The sequence below is a fragment of the Pan troglodytes genome, chromosome 16 (genome assembly GCF_028858775.2).
Source record: "Pan troglodytes isolate AG18354 chromosome 16, NHGRI_mPanTro3-v2.0_pri, whole genome shotgun sequence".
In the NCBI taxonomy this organism is placed as follows: Eukaryota; Metazoa; Chordata; class Mammalia; order Primates; family Hominidae; genus Pan; species Pan troglodytes.
The window spans coordinates 84,850,569-84,870,979 of NC_072414.2; the positions used below are offsets into that span (position 1 = coordinate 84,850,569).

The 20,411-nt window shown below is 53.5% G+C and overlaps 1 protein-coding gene and 1 pseudogene across 2 annotated transcripts in view; both read right to left on the bottom strand.

The window, feature by feature from the left end:
* Window positions 1-20,411, bottom strand: part of RGMA (repulsive guidance molecule BMP co-receptor a) — a 45,831-nt gene that overhangs the window by 9,104 nt on the left and 16,316 nt on the right. The gene's annotated exons all lie outside the window — the stretch shown is intronic.
* On the bottom strand, window positions 5-20,408 carry LOC107968426 (Y-box-binding protein 2-like; annotated as a pseudogene).

Consider the following 20,411-nt stretch of genomic DNA (forward strand, 5'->3'; position numbering starts at 1 on the left):
GGAGAAAGGAACGAACACACCGTTGGGGTGCAGCCTAGCAACCCCAGCTTCTGCTACCATCTGTGGGCCAGGGGAGCAGCCACACATCGCCTCATCTAGGGCAGAGCCACCCACGCCACACACAGATGGTGAAAAATTTCCTGCAGGTGGTAGGAAAGGGGTCCTTCTACCCAGCCTATGGCGACCCCAAGTGGACAAGCATGCACACCAGCAGGCTGAAAGGGCTAGTGGGGACCCTCCCATGGTGCCAGCCTGCTAGGGAGTGGTCACTGTTTGGGGGCAGTAGGCCTTTGGGAGCTGACAGGCCACCCTGGGGCCGTTGACATCCATATACACTTTCATGGCCATCCCCAAGAATTTTGGCTACAGCAACAGGAATCTGGCAGGGAATTAGCCCCACTATTAAATGTGTCCCCAGTCCTGGCATTGTATGACCTTATACAAATGGCCTCCCGTCTCTGTGCCTTGTTATACTCATCTGGAAGATGGGATGATGAGTGTGAAGTGATTTATCACGTATAAAGGACTTAGTCTGGCCCCAGCATTCACGGCCAAAACTCAATGAATGTTGCCTGGTATGAGTGCTCTGTTAGTCCTGGCCATAGAGGAAAACTGGCTTCCCTTATGCTGACCGTAGCCCCATCCTCTGTCCTGCTCAGAGAAGCAAGCTGAGAAGCAACTGAGAGTAGTAACCTTGGATCCCTCACAAGCTTTGAGATTTTAGTGACAATTAGCCAAAATGACCGTGCCCCAGAACTATGGCTTTAACACACCTAATCTTCTCAACACACAGAACCTGCCCTTTTCTGGCCTTCCTCTGCACAGCCCATAGTGACCACAACTGGCCAGGCACACAGACCTGCAGCAGGACAGAAGTTCCTACATGGGTTCCAGGAGAAAGGGGCCAGGACACCAACTGGGAGGTCCAGCCTCTGGGGTCACAGCCCAGTCCTGGCCTGGGTGGTCTCCAGCGGGGAAAGGGAGCCTCAGCACTCTTGTCTGGGCCACTAACTTGGCTTGTGACCTTGGAAAGTTCAGTTTGTGTCTCTGGTGCTGGTTTTACCTATAAAATTGAGTTGCACATAAAACCAAGAACAGACACATTTGAGGGCAGGCTAACGCGAGCACGAGTGCCTACCTATCCCAGCAGCCTTGTGTGAACCCAGCCTGCATTGTGCAGCCCTGGACCTGGGTGATCTCTCCCGCCTCTGCAGGTGGGTGGGCACCATCCTACTGGAGCACAAGTCACCTTCCCAGATCACAGACCTGAGCACGGGGGAGTCAGTGCTCATCTGAAATTTGGGCTCCCCCCCTCACGTGACCTGTGTTTGCCATACTGCCAGTAACAAGGTAATTTCAGGTGATACCTAAGTGAACACTTTGTCTTTTAATTTGAGAAGTCATATCTTTATTTAAATGTGCATTAAGAAAAAAAAATTGCTGGGTATGGCAGCTCATGCCTGTAATCCCAGCACTTTTTGGGAGGCCGAGGCAGGCAGATCATGTGAGATCTGGAGCTCGAGACCAGCCTGGCCAACATGATGAAACCCCTTCTCTACCAAAAATACAAAAATTAGCTGGGCATGGTGGTGCGCACCTGTAATCCCAGCTACTCGGGAGGCTGTGGCACGAGAACTGCTTGAACCCGGGAGGCAGAGGTTGCAGTGACCTGAGATGGCGCCACTGTACTCCAGTCTGGGAGACAGAGCAAGACTCCATCTCAAAAAAAAAAAAAAAAAAAAAAAAAATTGATGGAAGAGCTACAGATTTTCCATTTTATTAGCTTTAAATTGAAGAAGTATACTCACTTAAAGGGTCAGGTTAGGTAAATGACAGTCAGGTGGTGCCCGCTTGATATGGTTTGGCTGTGTCCCCACCCAAATCTCACCTTGAACTGTAATAATCTCCACGTGTCAAGGGTGGGGCCAGGTGGAGATAAGTGAATCAGGAGGTCATTTCCCCCATACTGTTCTGGTGGTAGTGAATAAGTCTCATGAGATCTGATGGTTTTATAAATGGGAGTTCCCCTGCACATGCTCTCTTGCCTGCTGCCACGTAAGATGTGCCTTTGCTTCTCCTTTGCCTTCTGTCATGATTGTGAGGCCTCCCCGGCCATGTGGAACTAGGAGTCCATTAAACCTCTTTCCTTTATAAATTACCCAGTCTTGGGTATGTCTTTATCAGCAGTGTGAAAACAGACTAATACACCACCGTAAAGGGATGCTGTAGCAGATATGTGGGGGACACTGGTGAGATGCCCCCATGTAGTCTTCCTCCTACACAGGTGTGCTCCTGAGGACAGGTCTCCCTCCCAAGGCAACGAGAAGATTCTCTTGCCCTGCTGTCTTCACGTCTCCTTAACCTGTACAAGATGTGCAAGGGCCCAACCTACCTGCAGGCTTCGAAATGTTGGCGTGGTAGCTTCCCTGCCGCGCCCTGATAAAGCCAGTACAGGAGGTGAGTGTGGTGGGGGCGTGTACGGGGAGGGAGTGCTACGCAGAACAAGCGTTTGGAGGGACCCAGCGCACAGGAACTGACCGGCGCGGTGGCCTGCACACAATGCCTGTCCCGGCAGCCTCACTAATTCCAGGAGCTGGGTGTGCTGACCTGACATTCTGCCTCCTCAGAATCACGCAGGTGTGGGTGTCAGAGAAAATCAACCGGAAGGAACACTGGTCTCCTGTTAATGGATGGCCACGCTCAAGCTCCGGTTCACCTCTGGCGCTTACTGTGACCAAAGTAGAGAAAGGACACTGCCGGTCCCTTTACAGCAGGCCCCACTGCAACACAAGCAGGAGCTGTGCTGGGCTCTGACTCTCCACCACGACCGAATCTGGTAGAACCTAGGAGAGCAGGGACCGTGAAGTCCCAGCTGGCTGGCTCTGTCCCAGGTCCGGTGCTGCAGGCGGTACAGGCCTCCCCTCATTGCATCTTCCCGGTGCGACTGCCATCCCCAGCTCTCAGGGGAAAGCCGGGCTCTGCTGGGCTGACTTCTTGCCCAAGTCTCACTTCCAGGAAGGAGCCAGGGCAGGACATGAATCCAGCCCATTGGACTTGAGAGCTCACGCCCCCGGCAGCCACACATCATCACACAACCTCATTAGCACACTCCTGATTCCCTCCCCCACGGGTGGGCTCCAGCCTCTCCTGCAAGACCCATCTTATGACACTGTGCTCCCAGGAGCAGGAGGCCTGTGATCCACACACGCTTTCTCCCTGCCTTGCCTCCAGCAGACAAGTTCCAAGGTGTCACCTCCCAGGGTGAGCAGGGGCTCGACGGCAGGGTCAGACTGGTGCCCAGGTGTGGCTCTACCCTCCAAATGGGTAACTCCGCAGCCTCCTGAATTTTAAGTGGACTGGCTTCGTGATCGGGATCTGCTACCTCCACAGCCTTCAAAACTGTTCTCAGAGCAGCACCGCAGCTACAGAACTCTGGGGTATGTGGGGAGTTCATGACAGAAATCCCACCCAGGTACCCCGGAAAGGGGTCCCTCACATGCTCCAGGGCCACGGAGTGGGATCTGGTAGCCCCAGATGAGGCTGTACTGGGTGGCCTGGGACCCAGCTCGGCAGGCCCCAGTGGCCCGGGGGTTCTGCAATTCTACCAAGTTCCCAGGAGAGGCCCATGCTGCTGGTCCCCGGCCCACTTTGAGTAGTGAGGCTTCAGAGTTGGTTCACTTTCTTTTCAACAGTCACAGAAGCCAAGCTAGAGCCTGATGGAGCCGGGCCAGCCTGGAGTGTGTGAAGGCGACATTTCCCCAGGATGGGGAGGGGGCTGGTGGCGAAGGTTCAGAGAAGGGGGCTGCAGGCAAAGGAGTGGCGAGACGCAGACAGCCCCCCAGGAGCAAACAGCAGGGATGCGGCCACCTTAGCCCTGATGCAGAGCGGCTAAGAAGCGCCTGAGACAAGGCCCTTTCACTTCTCCGTTCCACATGGGCACCTTCTCCCGCTCGTCTCCTCCTCCCAGACCCCACCCACTCTAAGAACAAGAGCACCCCTCACCCAGCAGGCGTAGCTGTCTGCCTGCCACTCAAAGATGGTGGCAGAGGTCACACTCTGGAACCGTTGCACACAGGAACCAGGGTCCCCGTCTCCCCCACTCCTCTGTAGGCTTCAGGACCCTGGTGGTGAGGTGAGCTCTGTGCCCCACTATTCCCTCCAAGTTCTGCCAGCCCCAGCTCTGGGTGGGCTGAGGGCCAGCACAGGCCCTGAAGGGAGGTGTCTGATTCAAAGTCCCACTCTGTCCCCTACCAGTAGTTTCGGGAACTTGACTCAGCCTGTTTCCTTAACTGTCAAGTAGAGACTGTGTCCACCTTAAAGGGTCGCTGAGGAGATGAGGAGATGTACACGGCGTGCCTGGAGCCCCAGGGGCATCCAACAAACAGGGTCCCCCACAAAGGCCACAGTGGGGTACAATGCTTGCAGCCCCGGGAGGTCAGAGGTTAGAAGTCACAGACTTGGGGGACAGGAGGGGCATTGGAGGGAGCCTGCCCCTCCCTGGTGAAGCTCCAGCAGATGTGGCATCTCTCCTCTTCCCTCCTTCCCCGGGGTAGGCCCTGCTGGCACTCACTCTCAGGGCGCAGTGGATTCCACCTGGATCCAGGTCCCCCAACTCCTGGCAGCTCCTTCAATCCACTGACTGTCCAGGATCAGTCAATGGTCATGACTGTCGAGGGGGCCTCGCTTCCCATGGGAACCAGGTGGCTTCACCCCACTACCTCACTCACGCCCAGGGAGAGCGCTATAGACTGAACTTTGTCCCCCTAAATGTGACGGTTGAAGTTCTAACCCCTTATGGGATGACGTTTGGGAGGTAATTAGGTTCAGATGAGGTCAGGAGAGTGGAGCCCCCACGACAGGGTTGGTGCCCTTAAAATAAAGACACCTGGAGAATGCTAAGCATTCTCTCTCCCTCCCTGCCCCCTCTCCCTCCTTCTGCCACGTGAGGATATAATGAGAAGTCCACAGTCTGAGAGCCGGGAGGAGGGCCCTCTCTCTAGAACTGGACCATGCTGGTACCGGATCTAGGACTTCCCACCTCCAGAACGCTGAGAAAATAAACGTCTGTTGTTTAAGCCTCCTAGGCTGGGGTATTTTCTTACGGTGGCCAAGCTAAAGAGACAGTCATAGAGGGAAAACTGGCCGCCTCCCTCCTCTCCTTCCTGCACCCTCCCAAGTCACCTCTGCAGAAGCTGCCAGTATCACTGGAGACATTTGTCTGGCCAGAGACCAAAGGACCAGATTGACTTAACTTCACCTACCCCATTTTCCCATTTCCCGACAAGGACGTGTTTTCGCCCAGGGATTGCCCAGGCCTGGGATGATCCCCTTGGCTCTTCAGAGGGAGAGATTGGGGGGTGGCACATCGAGCTCTCGTATCTCTGCTGGGAGACCTCTGTACCCCACAGCCTGTGTGGTCCAGTCTCTATGTCCTTGTTCCTGACAGAGAGCACTCGGTTTCCTGCCTGTCACAACCCCTTCCTTCCCCAAGTTTTCACGGCATCCTAAAATGCCTCTTCTGCTGAGACATTTTCTGGGAGAAGATGCGGTGAGAAACTCTGGGTCCTGAAGCACAATTTCAACAAGTTTGCCTCTGTCCTTGCCTTGTTAATGAGTAAATGAAGAGACCTTAGATCCTATATGAGAAAGAAAAATAAGGATACTTGCAATTTCCCCACCCAGAGAGAACTGGAGAGAATTCAGGGGCGACAGGCGACAGGTGAGATGTTCTTATGGGGCAGTGCCCAGTGGGAGGGTCTCACCGCAGCGGTGGGCCTTACTGTGGTGGGGCAGAGCATCGAGATCAACTCCAGCTCCGCCACTCCAGAGCTGTGTGACTGTGGGCAAATTCACTGACCTTTCTGAGCTACAGGCATGCACGGGCACCTCACCAGAGGGGTGTTAAAGGGACTGCAGGCACTGATGTGAGCAAAGCCGGGAGACTCGGGAAGGAAGCTCTGTGACAGCCAGTTTTGTGTTAACTTTGTTTTGTTTAATCACAATTTATGGGAGAGGCTGAGCTTAACTAACAGCTAATGTGTTATCGAGCATTTACTGTGGGCTAGACATTGTACATGTGTCTCCTTTAGCCCTTAATATAGACCCAGGACTGACTTGTTATCCTCATTCAACAGACAGGGAAACTGAGGCCTAGAGGCATTAAATAGCTCCCCACCCACGCCACCCTCAGGTACCCTGAAGGGGGCAAGGTGCAAACCACAGCCCTCAGCCCCCAAGCTGCATTCTCCTCTTCCTTCACACCTCTCGGATTTCCACACGCTCCATACCAGGCAACACGAAGGTGCTGCGCGGCCACAAAGATGAACAAAGACAAGAGTTCTTGTCTTGGGGGCCTCACTGGGGAAGGGGCTGTGCACCCAGGACTGCATAGGGAGGTGGGGTAGGTACGTGGGCTGGGCCTCACCCCAGAAAACAAAACATGATCGTGACAATAAAATAGCCTGTGCTCCTGGGGCCTGTGCAGGTGACACATTGCTTTCCTGTTGGATCGTCGCTACTGCCCTGATTAGAGGGCAGGAATTTTTATCGTCATTTTGCAGATGCAAACACAGAGGCTTCGGGCTCGAGGGGGCCTGGGTCACACAAGTGGAAGGGCTGGGGCTGAGATGGGCAGGCCTGGAGCTGTTTCTATGCTTTTCAAGATGCTTTTGCCACAAGTCCCTCCTCAGGAACCAGCTGAGACTGACCCAGCTCCCCCAAGGCCCAAAAGCATGATGCGGGTCTCCTATGCAGCCGCAGACCCATCTGGTCTCAGGGCAGTAACCAGAAGCTTAATCGATTCCGGGCCCTCCCTCCACAAAGGTCTGTGCGGAGCCCACCAGGAGCAGCAGCTGCTGCCAACTGACCCATCCCGACTTCTTGGGTTTCCCAGGTGTCCCAAACTCTCAGGGAACTTGGATCCAGCTCTGCAGATCTTCCTAAGAGTTTACGAGGCTTCCTCTCTTCCAAAGCTCAAGGGAATGACTTGCAAAAGGCCACTGACAGTGACCAGCTGGGACCAGAATAAAGGGTGCCTGCTCCCCTCTGCCATCTCTCCATGTGGAAAGGAAGCTCTCTGGGAACGATGGGTCCCAGAAATGTGTGTGTGTGGCCTCATTTCCCATGTGAGGGGCTGGGCAGTCCCCACGGTCAGCGACTGGAGTGAGGGGCCCTGACCTCCACGGCCATCCAATCACCTTGCCTCCATGGCACTAAATCACCAACTGCAGCCCCCCACCAGAGGTCAAGGACCTGAATGAAATCTGGCCCAGCATCAAAAGCAATAGCTGTGGCGTCACCTGCCAAAGAGATCTCAGAGAGGCCGATTTTTATGTGCTGTATCTTTATAAAAAGACCCCAATTCCAGGCAATAAACCTTAGACTTTTCTGATGTGAATGTCCATGGAAAGGAAGAAGGAAAGTTTGAGCTGAAAAACAGATCTTACAGCAACTCCTGCAAGCGGAAGAGGAAAGCTGCTTTTCAGAGCAAGCCGCGGTGAACACAGAGCCAGCTGCCCCACAGGGTGTGAGCTGAGCACACCTGCCCAGTACTGCAGTCCAGAAAGTTGCCCCTTCTAGCTCTGGAGCTGCCTCTTGATGGATCCAGGACAGCCAATACACACAGAACCAGGGGACTGAAAAACCTAAGAAGTTTCCTGAGCTTCCATTTCTACCCCAGCCACTGAGTGTGTCCTTGGGCAGGGGCCACCCTCCGGCCCCTTGTTAAGCCTTGCAACCTGGGGTTCGACCTCAGAGACACAGACACAGAGCTTTATGCCCCTTAGAAGCATATTATGCGGTATTATGTGCACTGCATGTCTTGTTTTGACCCAGGTCTCTTGAGGCCTTGAATTTTCCTGATTAGCTATAGTGGGGCAAACAGGAGAATCCAGAAGCGTGCAAAGACAGTGCTCTGGCCCTGTCCAGATCCAACAACAGAAAATCCCTCAACTTGTCCCGGAGCCCCAGGGGGTGAGGAACTCGGCACAAGGGGTGATGCCCAGGCAATGCCTAGAAGACAGAGTGGCTCCCAGGCCCGAAGGGGGCGGAGTGGGCCCTTGGTGCTCAGCTTGGGACCCCTGGCAACCATCTGACCCATTTGCTCCTGACTCGAGCAATCCAGGCCAGAGCTCACGGCTTCTCCGTGCAATCAAATTTATCAAAGAGCCCCAACAATCACTTTGTGACCAAAAACAATGGTCACTTTTCAAGGCACACCACGGAATTTTAGAACCTGGGAGCCGGGGGATGTCACAGGTCACCGATTTACGCAGCAGGAAATCTCCCTGCAGCACTCCTGCCGGGGCAGGGCTGGCCCCTCCTGCTCTGGACAGCTCCGGCTGTGGATGCACTGCGGCATCCCAGGACTTCCGCTGGCCCTTGTCTAGAGTTACATAGGAAAGGCTGAAGTAGGGCGGCTTTGTGATTGTCGAGGATGGCCCCTCAGCTTCCCTACGCCACCTTCCTGGTCTCTCCAGCTGCTCCTCTCTTTGGCTGTCACTGGACTGTCAGTGTCACCCATCTGCCCTTGCACAGCTGATATCCCTCTAGGAGGTGGCCGCTGAGCGGCCTCTTCCCCACTTGCATGTCAGTCTTCTGAGGGTTGGGGATCCCCATCTTCGTCCTGGCATCCATACTCCATACCCAAAGCCTATCAGGAGATTTACTTATTTTTTGGCATACAGTCACTCTGTCGCCCAGGCTGGTATGCAGTGGCGCGACCTTGGCTCACGCAACCTCCACCTCCCAGGTTCAAGCAATTCTCCTGCCTCAGCCTCCTGAGTAGCTGGGATTACAGGCACCCGCCAGCATGCCCAGCTAATTTTTATACTTCAGTAGAGATGGGGTTTCGATGTTGCCCAGGCTCGGCCACGAACTCCTGAGCTCAGGTGATCCACCTGCCTCGGCCTCCCAAAGTGCTGGGATTACCAGCGTGAGCCACCACGCCTGGCCCCTATCAGAGATGTGATGCTGTTTTAAACCTCCTACCCAGGACCCTGTGCCCGGGAGATGCACTTGCCCCACAACCCACATAAATGTATGTAGGTGACATTTCACTCTTTTGGGGAGGGGGGCTCCAGACTGCCTTCCTCATGGACTGAGATAAGGTAGAGAGAAAGAAAACTCACAGCCACACAGCACGTCTGACTTAGTTCTTTTCCTTTCAATAGCAACCTAGCACCTCTGAGAATCAGAAAGATAGGGGAGGGCGCTTGGAGCACCAGCTGCACCAACGCTGGCAGGATGAAAATATTTATGCACCAATGAAGCACTAGCTGCTTTCAGAGACCTCCTTTGAACTGTTAATCAAGCCCAATCTTTCAGAATAATAGCCTGATTATTACCGCCCTGTTTGCATAACAAAGAAGCCCAATAAGACTTACTTTGCAGTGCATGAGGGGGTGTGAAGGATCGACCCTGAGAAAGGAGTCCTAGGAATGCAGTGAGCTGCTGCAGAGCCTGAACCCAGGAATAAAGACAATGCAATTTGCCACCAAGAAAAGCTCAACAGACCAATAAATTACCCGCGTGCAAAGGGATTAGATCAGGTTTCAGTTACTGTGTAGGAGGGGTGGGGTGAGCTGGAGAGGGAAAAGACCTGCCCTCTCTTAAAGGGGTAAGGCTCATTTTGAGTGCAAGCCCCAGGGTCAAGCTGTTTTTGTCCAACTCTGTGGCCTGCGTGGGAACTGCCTGAGTTCAATTACTTGCTCCAAGTTCTGGACCCTTCCGTGTGCCGGGCACTGTGATTAATGCTGTTTCTGGAACAAACCCCAGTTAATCTCTGCACTCAGGTATGGTCAATCACATAAACTTCTAGAATACAAAGCAAACATGTTTCATCTCAACACTTAACAGCAACAAAGGTTTAAGAATGGAAGTACGAGAAGGTATCAGGGAAGTAGCATTTCAACGAGGTCCTGAATTTGACGGGTGATGAAGGGCAAAGATCTGATGACAGGGACCTCCAGAACAACTGAGCTTGGCAGGAGGCGACATGCTGGCTGGTCAGAGTGTAGCCAGGAGTTTGGGGCCACACACGGAAACCTAGAGTGCCACCTGTGCCCATTAGGAAGCAAATGTCGCTCAGCTTCAAACCACTTTGCTCTCTGGTGCAGGGATTCTGCAAACCCCATCTCTTTCGTCACTGGGTTCCCTGTTAAATTTCTCCACAAGGGGACACTAGATGGAGAAGGGAAGGTGGGAGGCAGGAGACAGGTTTACCTGCCATCCCCAAGGCTGCTTCTCCCACCACTTACCAGCAGCGGCCCTTCTTCCCCATCAGAGTCCCGGGCCCTCCTCCAAACCTGCCTTCCTTCTGTCCCTCTGGCTGCAGGGGTGGAAGCTGCTTCTGCCACTCTCTGTCCCAGCGGTCCCTCTTTGCCCTTTCAGTCTTCCCATGCCCATAACAATGCCCTACACGAAGTTCCCTCTGCGGAAACATCCCGGGTGGGTTTTGCTTTTCTGATTGGACCCTGGCACGCCAGCCTAAGGATTTCTGCCTTTTTCCAATAGATGGCAGGGAGCCCCTGAAGCGTTTTCAGTGAGCACCCAGGGCGTGATCAGAACACTATTTTAGGAAGCAGTGTAACTGAAGAGGCGATGGCTTCAATTAGGATGGAGGCAGGCGGAGGGAAGGGAGGGAGAGCAGCTTAAAAAAGAAATCACTGCCAGCGCCTGTGGAGACACTAGCCTTGAAGCCTCAGACCTCCCATGTCCCTTTCCTCACTGTCCACCTAGCCTGAGCGGCAGATGCTGAGATGCCCTTCTTAGCCACATGGTATGTCCCCCGTTCAAAGGAGGGGGAGGAGGGAGCACTGAGCCAGGGGGCTGGCCGGCTCACACCCAGTGAGACTCACGCTGCCACCCCTCCCCACCCTCTCCTGTCCTTTGTGTCTCAGTGCTGGATCTCACAGGGGACAGGAACAGACGCACCACCCATATGTGGCAAACTCTGGCCAGAGCAGTATTCGGGAGTCTCTTTGAGTTGAGATGCCTGAGGCTGCCTGCTTGTGTCACTCCTGCAGGAATTTCACTCTGTCATCGTCGTGTAAACATCCAGGTGTTTGGCATCAGATACCGAAAGGAACACACCCAGGTGAGCGCAGGATTTTTCGCCAGGTGCAGCAGACCCTACCTTTAACCTACAAGCAGCCAGAATGTGTCTAAAACGCATTCCTCCCTGAGTCTAGCCCAAGAATGTCCCAAGGAACCTGTGACTCCAATGTGGCTCCCGCCCTTTGAATCCACTGGAAATTTTCTAGAAGGTTTTCTCTAGAAACCAGCCACAGGAGAAAGAGGGAGCTTCTCAGGGAACCTCAGTTGACTGTGGAGGTGGGGGTCAGTTGGGGTGCTGGGGTCGTGGAGGGGTAACTCACAGCCACGTGAGCATGGGCAAAAGTGGCCGAAAGCCACTCACGGAGCTCAGGCAGGAGGTACTGCCCATGTCACAGCCAGCCAGGGCTGCTTTGCGCCCCAGCCTCACTCATACCAAGTGGCTACACGAAACCACACCGTGTGCCAAGGGAAAGGGCACACCTCAGCTTTCCACACTACCCTCCCATCCCCCAGTTCCTCCTGGGGCCATGTGGAGGCTGACCACGGGCAAGTAGGATGGTGTGAGAGTGTGGTGTTCACCCTCTGGCCAAGGCCACAAGTAGCTTCAGTGGGGGGAGCTGATAGCTTCTCTAGGCAAGAGGGGCCCAGGCCGGCAAGGGCTGGACACAGGATTCCATGCCAGCACCATCCTGTCTCAGGGCAGAGTTAGATAAGCTACTCCGAGTTCCACAAGATAGGTGATTATAGGCAGACATAACTTTCCAGATGTAAACAATGCTTGCAGGTGAGCACTTTGGTCCTCCAGCTTTGAGGCATACCCCGTTTTCCTGAGTCTAGGGCTGGTGCTGCCTCTAGTGACCTGGGCTCCTCCGCTTAGCCTGCAGGTCTAAATGCCTTTGAAGTGGCTTTTCTCCCTCAATGCTGCCGGCAGGCAGGCCTTCCTCCTTCACCTTCTGCGTGCGGGGGAAGAACAAATGCAAGCCGGCCGGGCTCCTGCCCAGCCTGCACACACACGTGTGTGGGTCTGTGTTCATGTGGCATTTCTTAGCACAGGGAGCAACTGGGCTTCCTTCTGCGGGGACCTAGGTACCGAGGCATCACTGTAATCGGGTATTCTGCCGGCCCGAGTGAAATGGTGCACGAAATGAATCCATAAGCAAAACCCAACAGACATAAATCTGACTTGGGAAAATGTGCACAATAACAGCTTTGCCAACTTGTCTTCCTGTGGCCGGGTGGCATCGTCCTCTTTAGAATGCTATTCCATGGTGAGCAAGAGGCAGAGGGCCTTTGGGAGGAGGCAAAAATGCTAGATCCTTGGAAAATGCATATTCTTATCATATCCCCAAAGTCTATTTCTTGTTCCCCATCTCAAGCCTTCTATACCACACAGTACAGAGTCCAATATACCACATGGTAATTTTTTTTTTTTTTTAGATGGAGTCTTGCTCTGTTGCCCAGACTGGAGTGCAGCAGTGGGATCTCGGCTCACTGCAACCTCCGCCTCCCAGGTTCAAGCAATTCTTCTGCCTCAGCCTCCTGAGTGGCTGGGATTACAGGCACATGCCACAATGCCCAGCTAATTTTTTTGTATTTTTTTTCCAAGACCACAGGAAAGCCTGTTTTTGTTTTCACTGGAGGTTCAGGTGGCACGATGACAGATGATAAAATGGCTTCAGAGGTTGGGGGCCGGGAGAAAACAAAAATAAACTTGGGGGGCAAAGAAAAACAACCAGGAGGAGGTTGAGAGCTGGCTGGTTCCTTCTCAGCCTGAGTTAGGGGAGGGGGTTGGTGTCTCTGAACAGTAAGCTCCCTTCCTTCAACCCTTGATAAGGGAAGAAAAAAAAAAAAGCGAAAGGCTGTTGCTTTGGCCCTCCTGAGTCTCAAAGAAAAGGTGAAAAGCTGGTATTTTGATGCCATGAATTATGGGAAAGGGGGAACAGGGTACTGAGTAGGGTACAGGTCAGTTGGAAAAAACTGGCAGACACCAGATGGCAGCTCTGGGTGTCCTTTGAGTTGGAATCACTCCAGGATGGTGGTGGTGGGGTCCCCACTGTTGATAGGGGCTGAGGTCTCAGGGGCTGCGGGCTGCCGGGGGCCGGGGCCTGCTGCCCTCTCTGCTGGAAGTAGGGGTGGTTTCGTGGGCCCTGGGGCTCAGGCCGGGAACCATCAGCAGGACCGTGGCTGGGCTTGGTCTCACCGTCCCCACCTTCCGTGGTAGGCTGGCTGGGGTGGTCTGGGCCAGAATTGAGGTAGGGGAGCCCGCTCACCTCCCTGCTGTTGGTGCCCCTCCAATGGGGGGGCTCTTTGGGCTCTACCCCGTCAGTGTTCTCTGTAGGCTGCTGCTGGTTGGGGGGCCGAGGGCCTCGCACAAACCACCATCGGTAGAAGAAGGGTGGGGGGCGCCGTCGTCTGGGCTGCTGCCCGGAGTCTTTGGCCCACTCCCCTTCTCTGCCAGGTTCTGTCCCCCCTGAAGGGATCTCTGCCACCATGGGTGGTGGGGCAACTGAGGGAGGCCGGGGGATGAATCGGCGAAACCTACGTAGGTTGGGGGCATAACAGCTGCCCTTCACGGGCACCTCCCCGGGCCCAGTTACATTAGCGGCTTCTGCACCCTTCTCTCCTTCCACGACATCAAATTCCACAGTCTCCCCATCTCCAACGCTGCACAGAAACTTCCTGGGGTTCTTTTAATAGCTGTCTGGTGAACAAAGACATCTTCCTTGGTGTCATTCCTGTGGATGAATCCGTAACCATTCCGGACGCTGAACCATTTGACAGTGCCCAGGACTCAGAGTGCCAGCAGCACCGGCTTGTTCGCGTGACTCCGGGTGGGGGAAACGGGGGGCGGGGGCCGGGGGTTTCCGAGGCCGCCGTCGTTGCCAGGGGTGCCGCCGGGTTGCCAGAGGTGCGGGGGCCAGGCACCAAGGGGGTCCCAGCAGCGGGGCCCGAGGCGACTCCGCCCCTGCCACCGCCCGCCCCGCCGCCTGCTTTCTGGGGCTTCCCTGCGGGCACTGGTACCACCACCGCCACCACCCCGGGCATCGTCGCCGTGGGGACTGCCGTCACCACCGCCGCCTCCACCTCGCTCATCCTGCCGGGTCCAGTACTGGCCCCCGCCGCCGCCCAGTTTTTTGTATTTTTGGTAGAGACAGGTTGGCCAGGCTGGTCTTAAACTCCTGACCTCAAGTGATCCACCTGCCTCGGCCTCCCAAAGTGCTGGGATTACAGGTGTGAGCCACCGAGCCTGGCACCACATGGCAAATTTAATGACATATTTATCCAAAATCTGTGCATGGGCTCAGGGCAGGAGTCTGGGTTCTACTTCAGGCTCTGCCATGCAACTGGCTGTGTGTGCAATGTCGGGAAAACCTCTCTGACCCTGTGTTTCCTCATCAGTGAAATGGGAATGATGATCCTCACGGGAATGGCCTTAAGGCATTTGGCAGAATGCCTGCTACACTGTGGCCACTCAACCAAAAGAGCTTTAAAAATTATTACTCTCCTTCAAATGATCCTACTTTGGAGAGAAGAATATAAAGGTATTATATCTTGAAAGATGTTTGTGAAATGTTCATTTAGTGATGGTTGTCTGTGGGAGGTTGGATTTTGGGTTATTTTTATTTTATTACTTATCCCTTTCAGCCTTCAGAGTTAAAAATGAGTACTGTTTTTATAACCAGAAAAAATTATTTTGGAAAAAAACTTGAGTATCTGGAAAAAAGAAAAAAAAATCCTGTGGTCTTTGCCCATTGAGCAAAACCCAAAACAAACAGAAACACACACAAAAACCCAAGGGCCCTGTAGTTCCCAGGACTATGTGGGTGTGCTTGGGGTGGGTGGAGAAAAGAAGGGCATATAGAAACAGAAATGAGGTTCCTGCTTTTATAAACAGAACTGGTGCTTTACAAGAGGACAAAAACGTAAGGCCCATGAGGCACCAAGCCCAGGAGGTGGCTCAGTTGTCAGCAACCAAGGTAACAGGTGTCCCCGGCGTCGGGGGGGTCTGCACTGGACCCCTGTAGACGGCACTGAGCTTGGAGTGGTGAAACTGGGCAGTGTCCAGAGCAATGCCTTAGAGTGGCCAGGTGGGGTGTGGTGGGGTGGTATATGGGGAGGCAAGCAGGGAGGAAAGGGGTGACCCAGGGCTTGGGAATGTGCTGGAAGCCTTGGAAATGAGCTTGGGAAAAGTGGGGGGCCGGGAGTTAGAGGCCCTCCCTTCTGATGCTCCAAAGCAGGCCATGAGCAGCCATGAGCTCCTGGGCAGGAGTTTCAGAGTGATTCATTTGGCACCATGGCGAGGATCGGGGGAGGCAGGTAGGTCCTAAGCCTGTCTGCTGTTGCAATGGCAGCAAGGTGACAGAGGGAACAGGCAGGACCAGGAGGAGGAAGGACCCATGGCCCCAGGTGATTAGACTATATGGAGGGGCCCACTTCACACCCAGCAGGACTTCACAGATCTGGACAGGGGAGTCCCTCACAGATACAGGCTAGGCATGAGTCCGGGGGACAGGAGAGGATAAAACTAGGGTTTTAATCTAACTGTCCTGGTGTGCCAGGGACTGAGGATAGTTCTCAGGACATATAGATTCCAGTTTTAAAACTAGGAAAGTCCTGGGCAAACTGGGATAAGTTGGCTACCTTCAAAGAAATACTGCCTTCAATTTAAGGCTGGTTGAATTTTTGCCAAGCAGCAAAACAGCATGGCCCCTAACTGCTACTCAACCAAAACCTAAAGTTGGGGTTCTCTGCCCAGTTCTAGGCCTCGCACGTTTCACCAAAGACAAGATCTCTAGCAGGAACGACACTCTCCCCAACATGTAAACTGGTCCCCACCTTCAGCCTCTTATCTTCCAAGGCCTCCTCTTCTCCATCTCATAGAGTGGCCTTATCTGTGCCCACAGATCACCTCTCCCCAGCTCCCATCCTCTGAGCGCTGGAGTGACTACTAGCAATTTCTCCAACCTTGCAAAGACCTTTCCCTTCCTCAGATCACAAGACTAGAGATCCTTTCCCTTTCTCCTCAATTCACCCTCAGGGCCTAGCGGCTGGCCATCTGTAGAGTTTTATGTGCGTGCTCTCCCTGGGAGCCAATGCTCTGCTCTGCAGGTGCCGTCACACACTGGTTGCTAGCTGGCTGGTTCTTGCCACTGAACATCAACTCCGAATTCACCTTTTAAAGCCTAACCCCAAAGTGATGGTATGAGAAGCAGGAGGGATCTGGGAAGTGATTAGGTCATCAGGGTGGAGGTTTCAAGAATGGGATTAGTGCTCTTATAAAAGGGACCTCACAGAGTACCCTCACTTCTGCCCTGTGAGGACAGAGCTGTAAGGCACCATCTACAAACCAGACATCAAATCTGCCAGCGCCTATTACTCTTGGACTTTTCAGCCTTCAGAACTGTGAGCAATAAATGTCTGCCATGTATAAGCCACCCACTTATGGTATTTTGTTACAGCAGCCCAAACAAACTAAGACGCTCTCCCCTTGGGACACAAAGTCCTACTGGGAGAGCAGTAGTGTGGTAAGCAGGCTGATCTGCTGATGCATTTTTTTTGTTTGTTTTTTGAGACGGAGTTTCATTCTGTCACCCAGGCTGCAGTACAGTGGCGCGATCTCAGCTCACTGCAACCTCCACCTCCCGGGTTCGGGCGATTCTCCTGCCTCAGCCTCCCGAGTAGCTGGGATTATAGGCTCATGCCACAAAGCCCAGCTAATTTTTGTATTTTCAGTAGAAACGGGGTTTTGCTATGTTGGTCAGGCTGGTCTCGAACTCCTGGCCTCAAGCAATCCACCCACCTCGGCCTCTCAAAGTGCTGGGGTTACGGGCGTGAGCCACCGCGCCCGGCCGATGCATTTTTGAATAGCAGCTCTGACAGAAACAGTCTCATTTCTATAGCGACACAGATGTACCTGGACACTGCAGAGGGCCTTGGTCTCCCGAAACCTTAGTTACCCACCGAGGACTAACATTTCTAAAACAGCTGCAGTTTAAAAGTATAAGGGGAAGAAAGAAGGAACAAAGCAAGTCTGGAGTGCAATAGTTCTTAGAACAGCGATCCTCAAACTTGAGCGTGCATCAGAGTTCTCTGGAGGGCCTGCTCTAGAACACAGACTGCAGGGCCCAAGCTCCAGAGTAACTGCTTCTATAGGTCTGTGGTGGGCCTAGAACTTGCATTTCTAACCAGTTCCCAAGGAAGGCTAATGCTGCTGGTCCAGGGACCACACTTGGAGAACCACTGTGCTGAAGTACAGGACCTACACAGAGTGAACAGGAAGCCTGGTGACATGCCCGAAACACATGCCTGGATGGATTTCTCTTGGAACTCTTTTCGAAAAAGTCACAATGGCTTCAAAGTTTAAAAAGCCATCTATTGGCTGTGATTTGAGTAGGATGCCATTTGTGGAATGCTCTTTTAAGAGTCCTTTCTGGCCTCCCTTCCTAGGTAGACCTGGACACTGTCTGCCTGTGCTGTCCCCAAAGAATCATCTGAACAGACACCCTGCCAGCCCGCTTGACAGTGCAGGGGCCCTTTCTCATCACCAGGCTGTGGTCTGCCTGAGGGGCTGGGTTAGAAGGCTCCAAAAGTTGTCACTGAGTCAGGAACCCAGTAGGCTGGCCATCCACATGGAGTAAGTAAATGCAAACACTCGAAACACACAAACGCTCTCAGTGTAGCTGAGGTGAAGGCATCTTTCTCCACATAACTATGTTCGATTTAATTTGCACTCCTATAGGCTTACTCCTGGCAGCCATTCAAGCTGACTAGCACAGAACAAACCGAGGCTTTCACGCAGTTGCTCGGCCAGTTTCCACCTGTCTTCAACGGGAGAGGCCAAGGTACACAGGGGCCCCCAGTGTGTCTGGGTGCCTTCCACTTGCTGGGGCTTTATTTCTCGATCTCCCGCCTTGCTCTCCATCAGACCTGCAAGTTTTCTAACTTCATTCCTAAGTGGCCCCTCTCCTGGTCAATGTGTCAAAGAATGGGACAGTCTCTCTCTGTTGTGGAAATTTCCCATTTCATCCCTTACTTAAGAAACTGTCTTCTGACCCACATTTCTAGAGCACACAAGTTTTGGAGCCCCCAGTATATTTAGTTTTGGGATACTGGAAGCTCAGTTTTCAGTAAGGTGGGCAATTTTGACTAAACGCAGCTGTCAAGCCCTCAAATGAGAAGAAACATTAGCCAGCTGGCATGACAGGAGAGCAGCTATCAGTTCTATCGGCCAGGTTTGAGTTACCGGCCTTGACGCCAAAAAGAAATGGGTTTCTTGGAAACAAAAGTGATGGAATTTGGGCTGTGACTTATATAACCTACCAGTGTTCCTCAGCCTATGGCGGGATGCTTTAAAATAAAAGTTTTCAGGATGGAGAAATAAATCGAGAAACAACAAAACCACCACCACTCAGGCCATGCAGCCTCCTACCTCTGGGAACTTCTGCCAGGCCTTCCTTTCCTCTCCAGCCCCAAAAGGTAACAAGTGCTGCAGCTTTAAGAGCGGGAAGGTGTTGTTTTAAGGGCCTCTAAGCCCCTCTTCTCAATTTCAGCTTTGAGCTGAGATCACATCCCCCACGGCAGCCAAGGGACAAAAGCCATTTATCAACCCATCTGATAAAACTTCCAGTGGGCTTGATCTTTATCTAGACCAAACCAAGAACACAAATTGCAAACTCCTGCTTTTCCAAAACGTTGACTTCTTCTTAAATAGGGTGATTTTTATTTTAATTTTGAATTCTTGGGAGGAAACCAAATTGGGCTGTTCAACCAGACTCTTAAGTAGGTGGAGAAACTGCCTTTTAAATACACTGGGGGTGAGGAGAGGGCACCCTGCTGTTTGATCCCCTGCGGAGGTTTTGATATTCCAAGCTGAGTACTTTTTGGGGCTACCAAGATCCCTCACCCGACATCTTGTCCCTGGCCAGGCCTCCCTATGGAACCTAGGTCTGGAGAGCAGGTTGCGGCTCTCTGCGACCCTTCTGGGGTGCGCAGTGGTTGAGTAAGCCGGACGCACAAGTCTGAGCTGGCGCTGGGGGCCAGGAGCAGGGCTGGGACTAGGGGGTAAACTGATCCCTCGCGCTCCCTACTGTTCACTGTCTGCGTGGTCCGCCCATTGGGAGCCCCAACTCGCAGCCAGGCCGAGCCAGACCTGCCCAGTTTTGCCAGTTCCTTGAAACCCAGTTGGCTGAAGAGCAAATCAAAATAACCCAATCTAAACTCAAGTCCTTTCTTGCAAAGCTCAGTAGTGCGCGGGGGCTGCGGCTCTACGCCCGGCTGTGGTGAGAAATAAGATGACATTTTTTCAAAAAGACACCTCTGAACCCCGCAAACACAATGGAAACGGCTGGGAGATCCCGCCTTGCGCCGGGGGGGCCATTTGGCCCGTGACATTGTGTTTATTTGTATTTTTAGCAAGAAAAAAAAAAAGGGTATAAAGGGCTTAACTGGCGTTTTCTGGCTGTGAGCAGCATATGGCAAAAATGAAATAAAGTTTTATGAAACATCATAAAGAAAACAGGCCGGGGATTTAAGTTGCATGCCTCCCCCCTCCCCCCGAAAGGGAAAAAAAAAAGTAAAGAAACTGGAGCGTTTGGGAAGGAACAAATGCTTCTCTGTGGAGTTGGTCTCCCTTCCCCCAACAAAAACAAGAGGTCCGGGCTCGGAGGAATTTGAAAGCAGCGATCTGCCAAAAACATTGTGAAAAACTATGGGGGATTCATTGGAAACAGATGGGCTTTTTCAGCTTTAATTCTGAAATTCTCTCCCTTTCTGACACAATAAAAACAAACAGGGGGCGACGCAGAAAGTTATCAAACAGGAACACCAGCTCATTTGAGCCGAGTCCGTGGGTGTCCCCGCGTGGCCAAATGAGTGGAAACGAGACGAGGTCTCCGGGGAGGGGGCTGTCGGGAACTCGGCTGGGACCTCAGGGGCGCCCCTGGCTCCACCCCTGGGCACCCGGCAGGTTTGCAAACTGCTGGGCGAGGAGCTGAAGAAAGTGTCCCCAGCACCGAGGGCGTGCCTCCCCTTCTCCCCCTCTTCCCGAGCCCCTAGGAGGCACGTTCCCAGCCACCCCCTTTCTCGGAAAAAGGGAAGGGAGTGAGGCACCCCCGGCCCCTGCGCCCTCCCCACACGGCTCCTTCTCACGGCAACTCGGGCAGGGTGCCCCTCTCCGGGTCCCCAAGGGCAGGCATCGCACCCACGACGGGGTGCGGGAGAAACAAAAGACCCGTGGAAATAGGAGGCGGGGTCCGGAGGAGGTCCGGAGAACTTGAGCCCGGACTCACTCGCGCACATCTGGCCCAGCATTGAGGGGCGGCCCAGGGATCCGGCCCCGCGCGCCCGGCCGGCAGTGC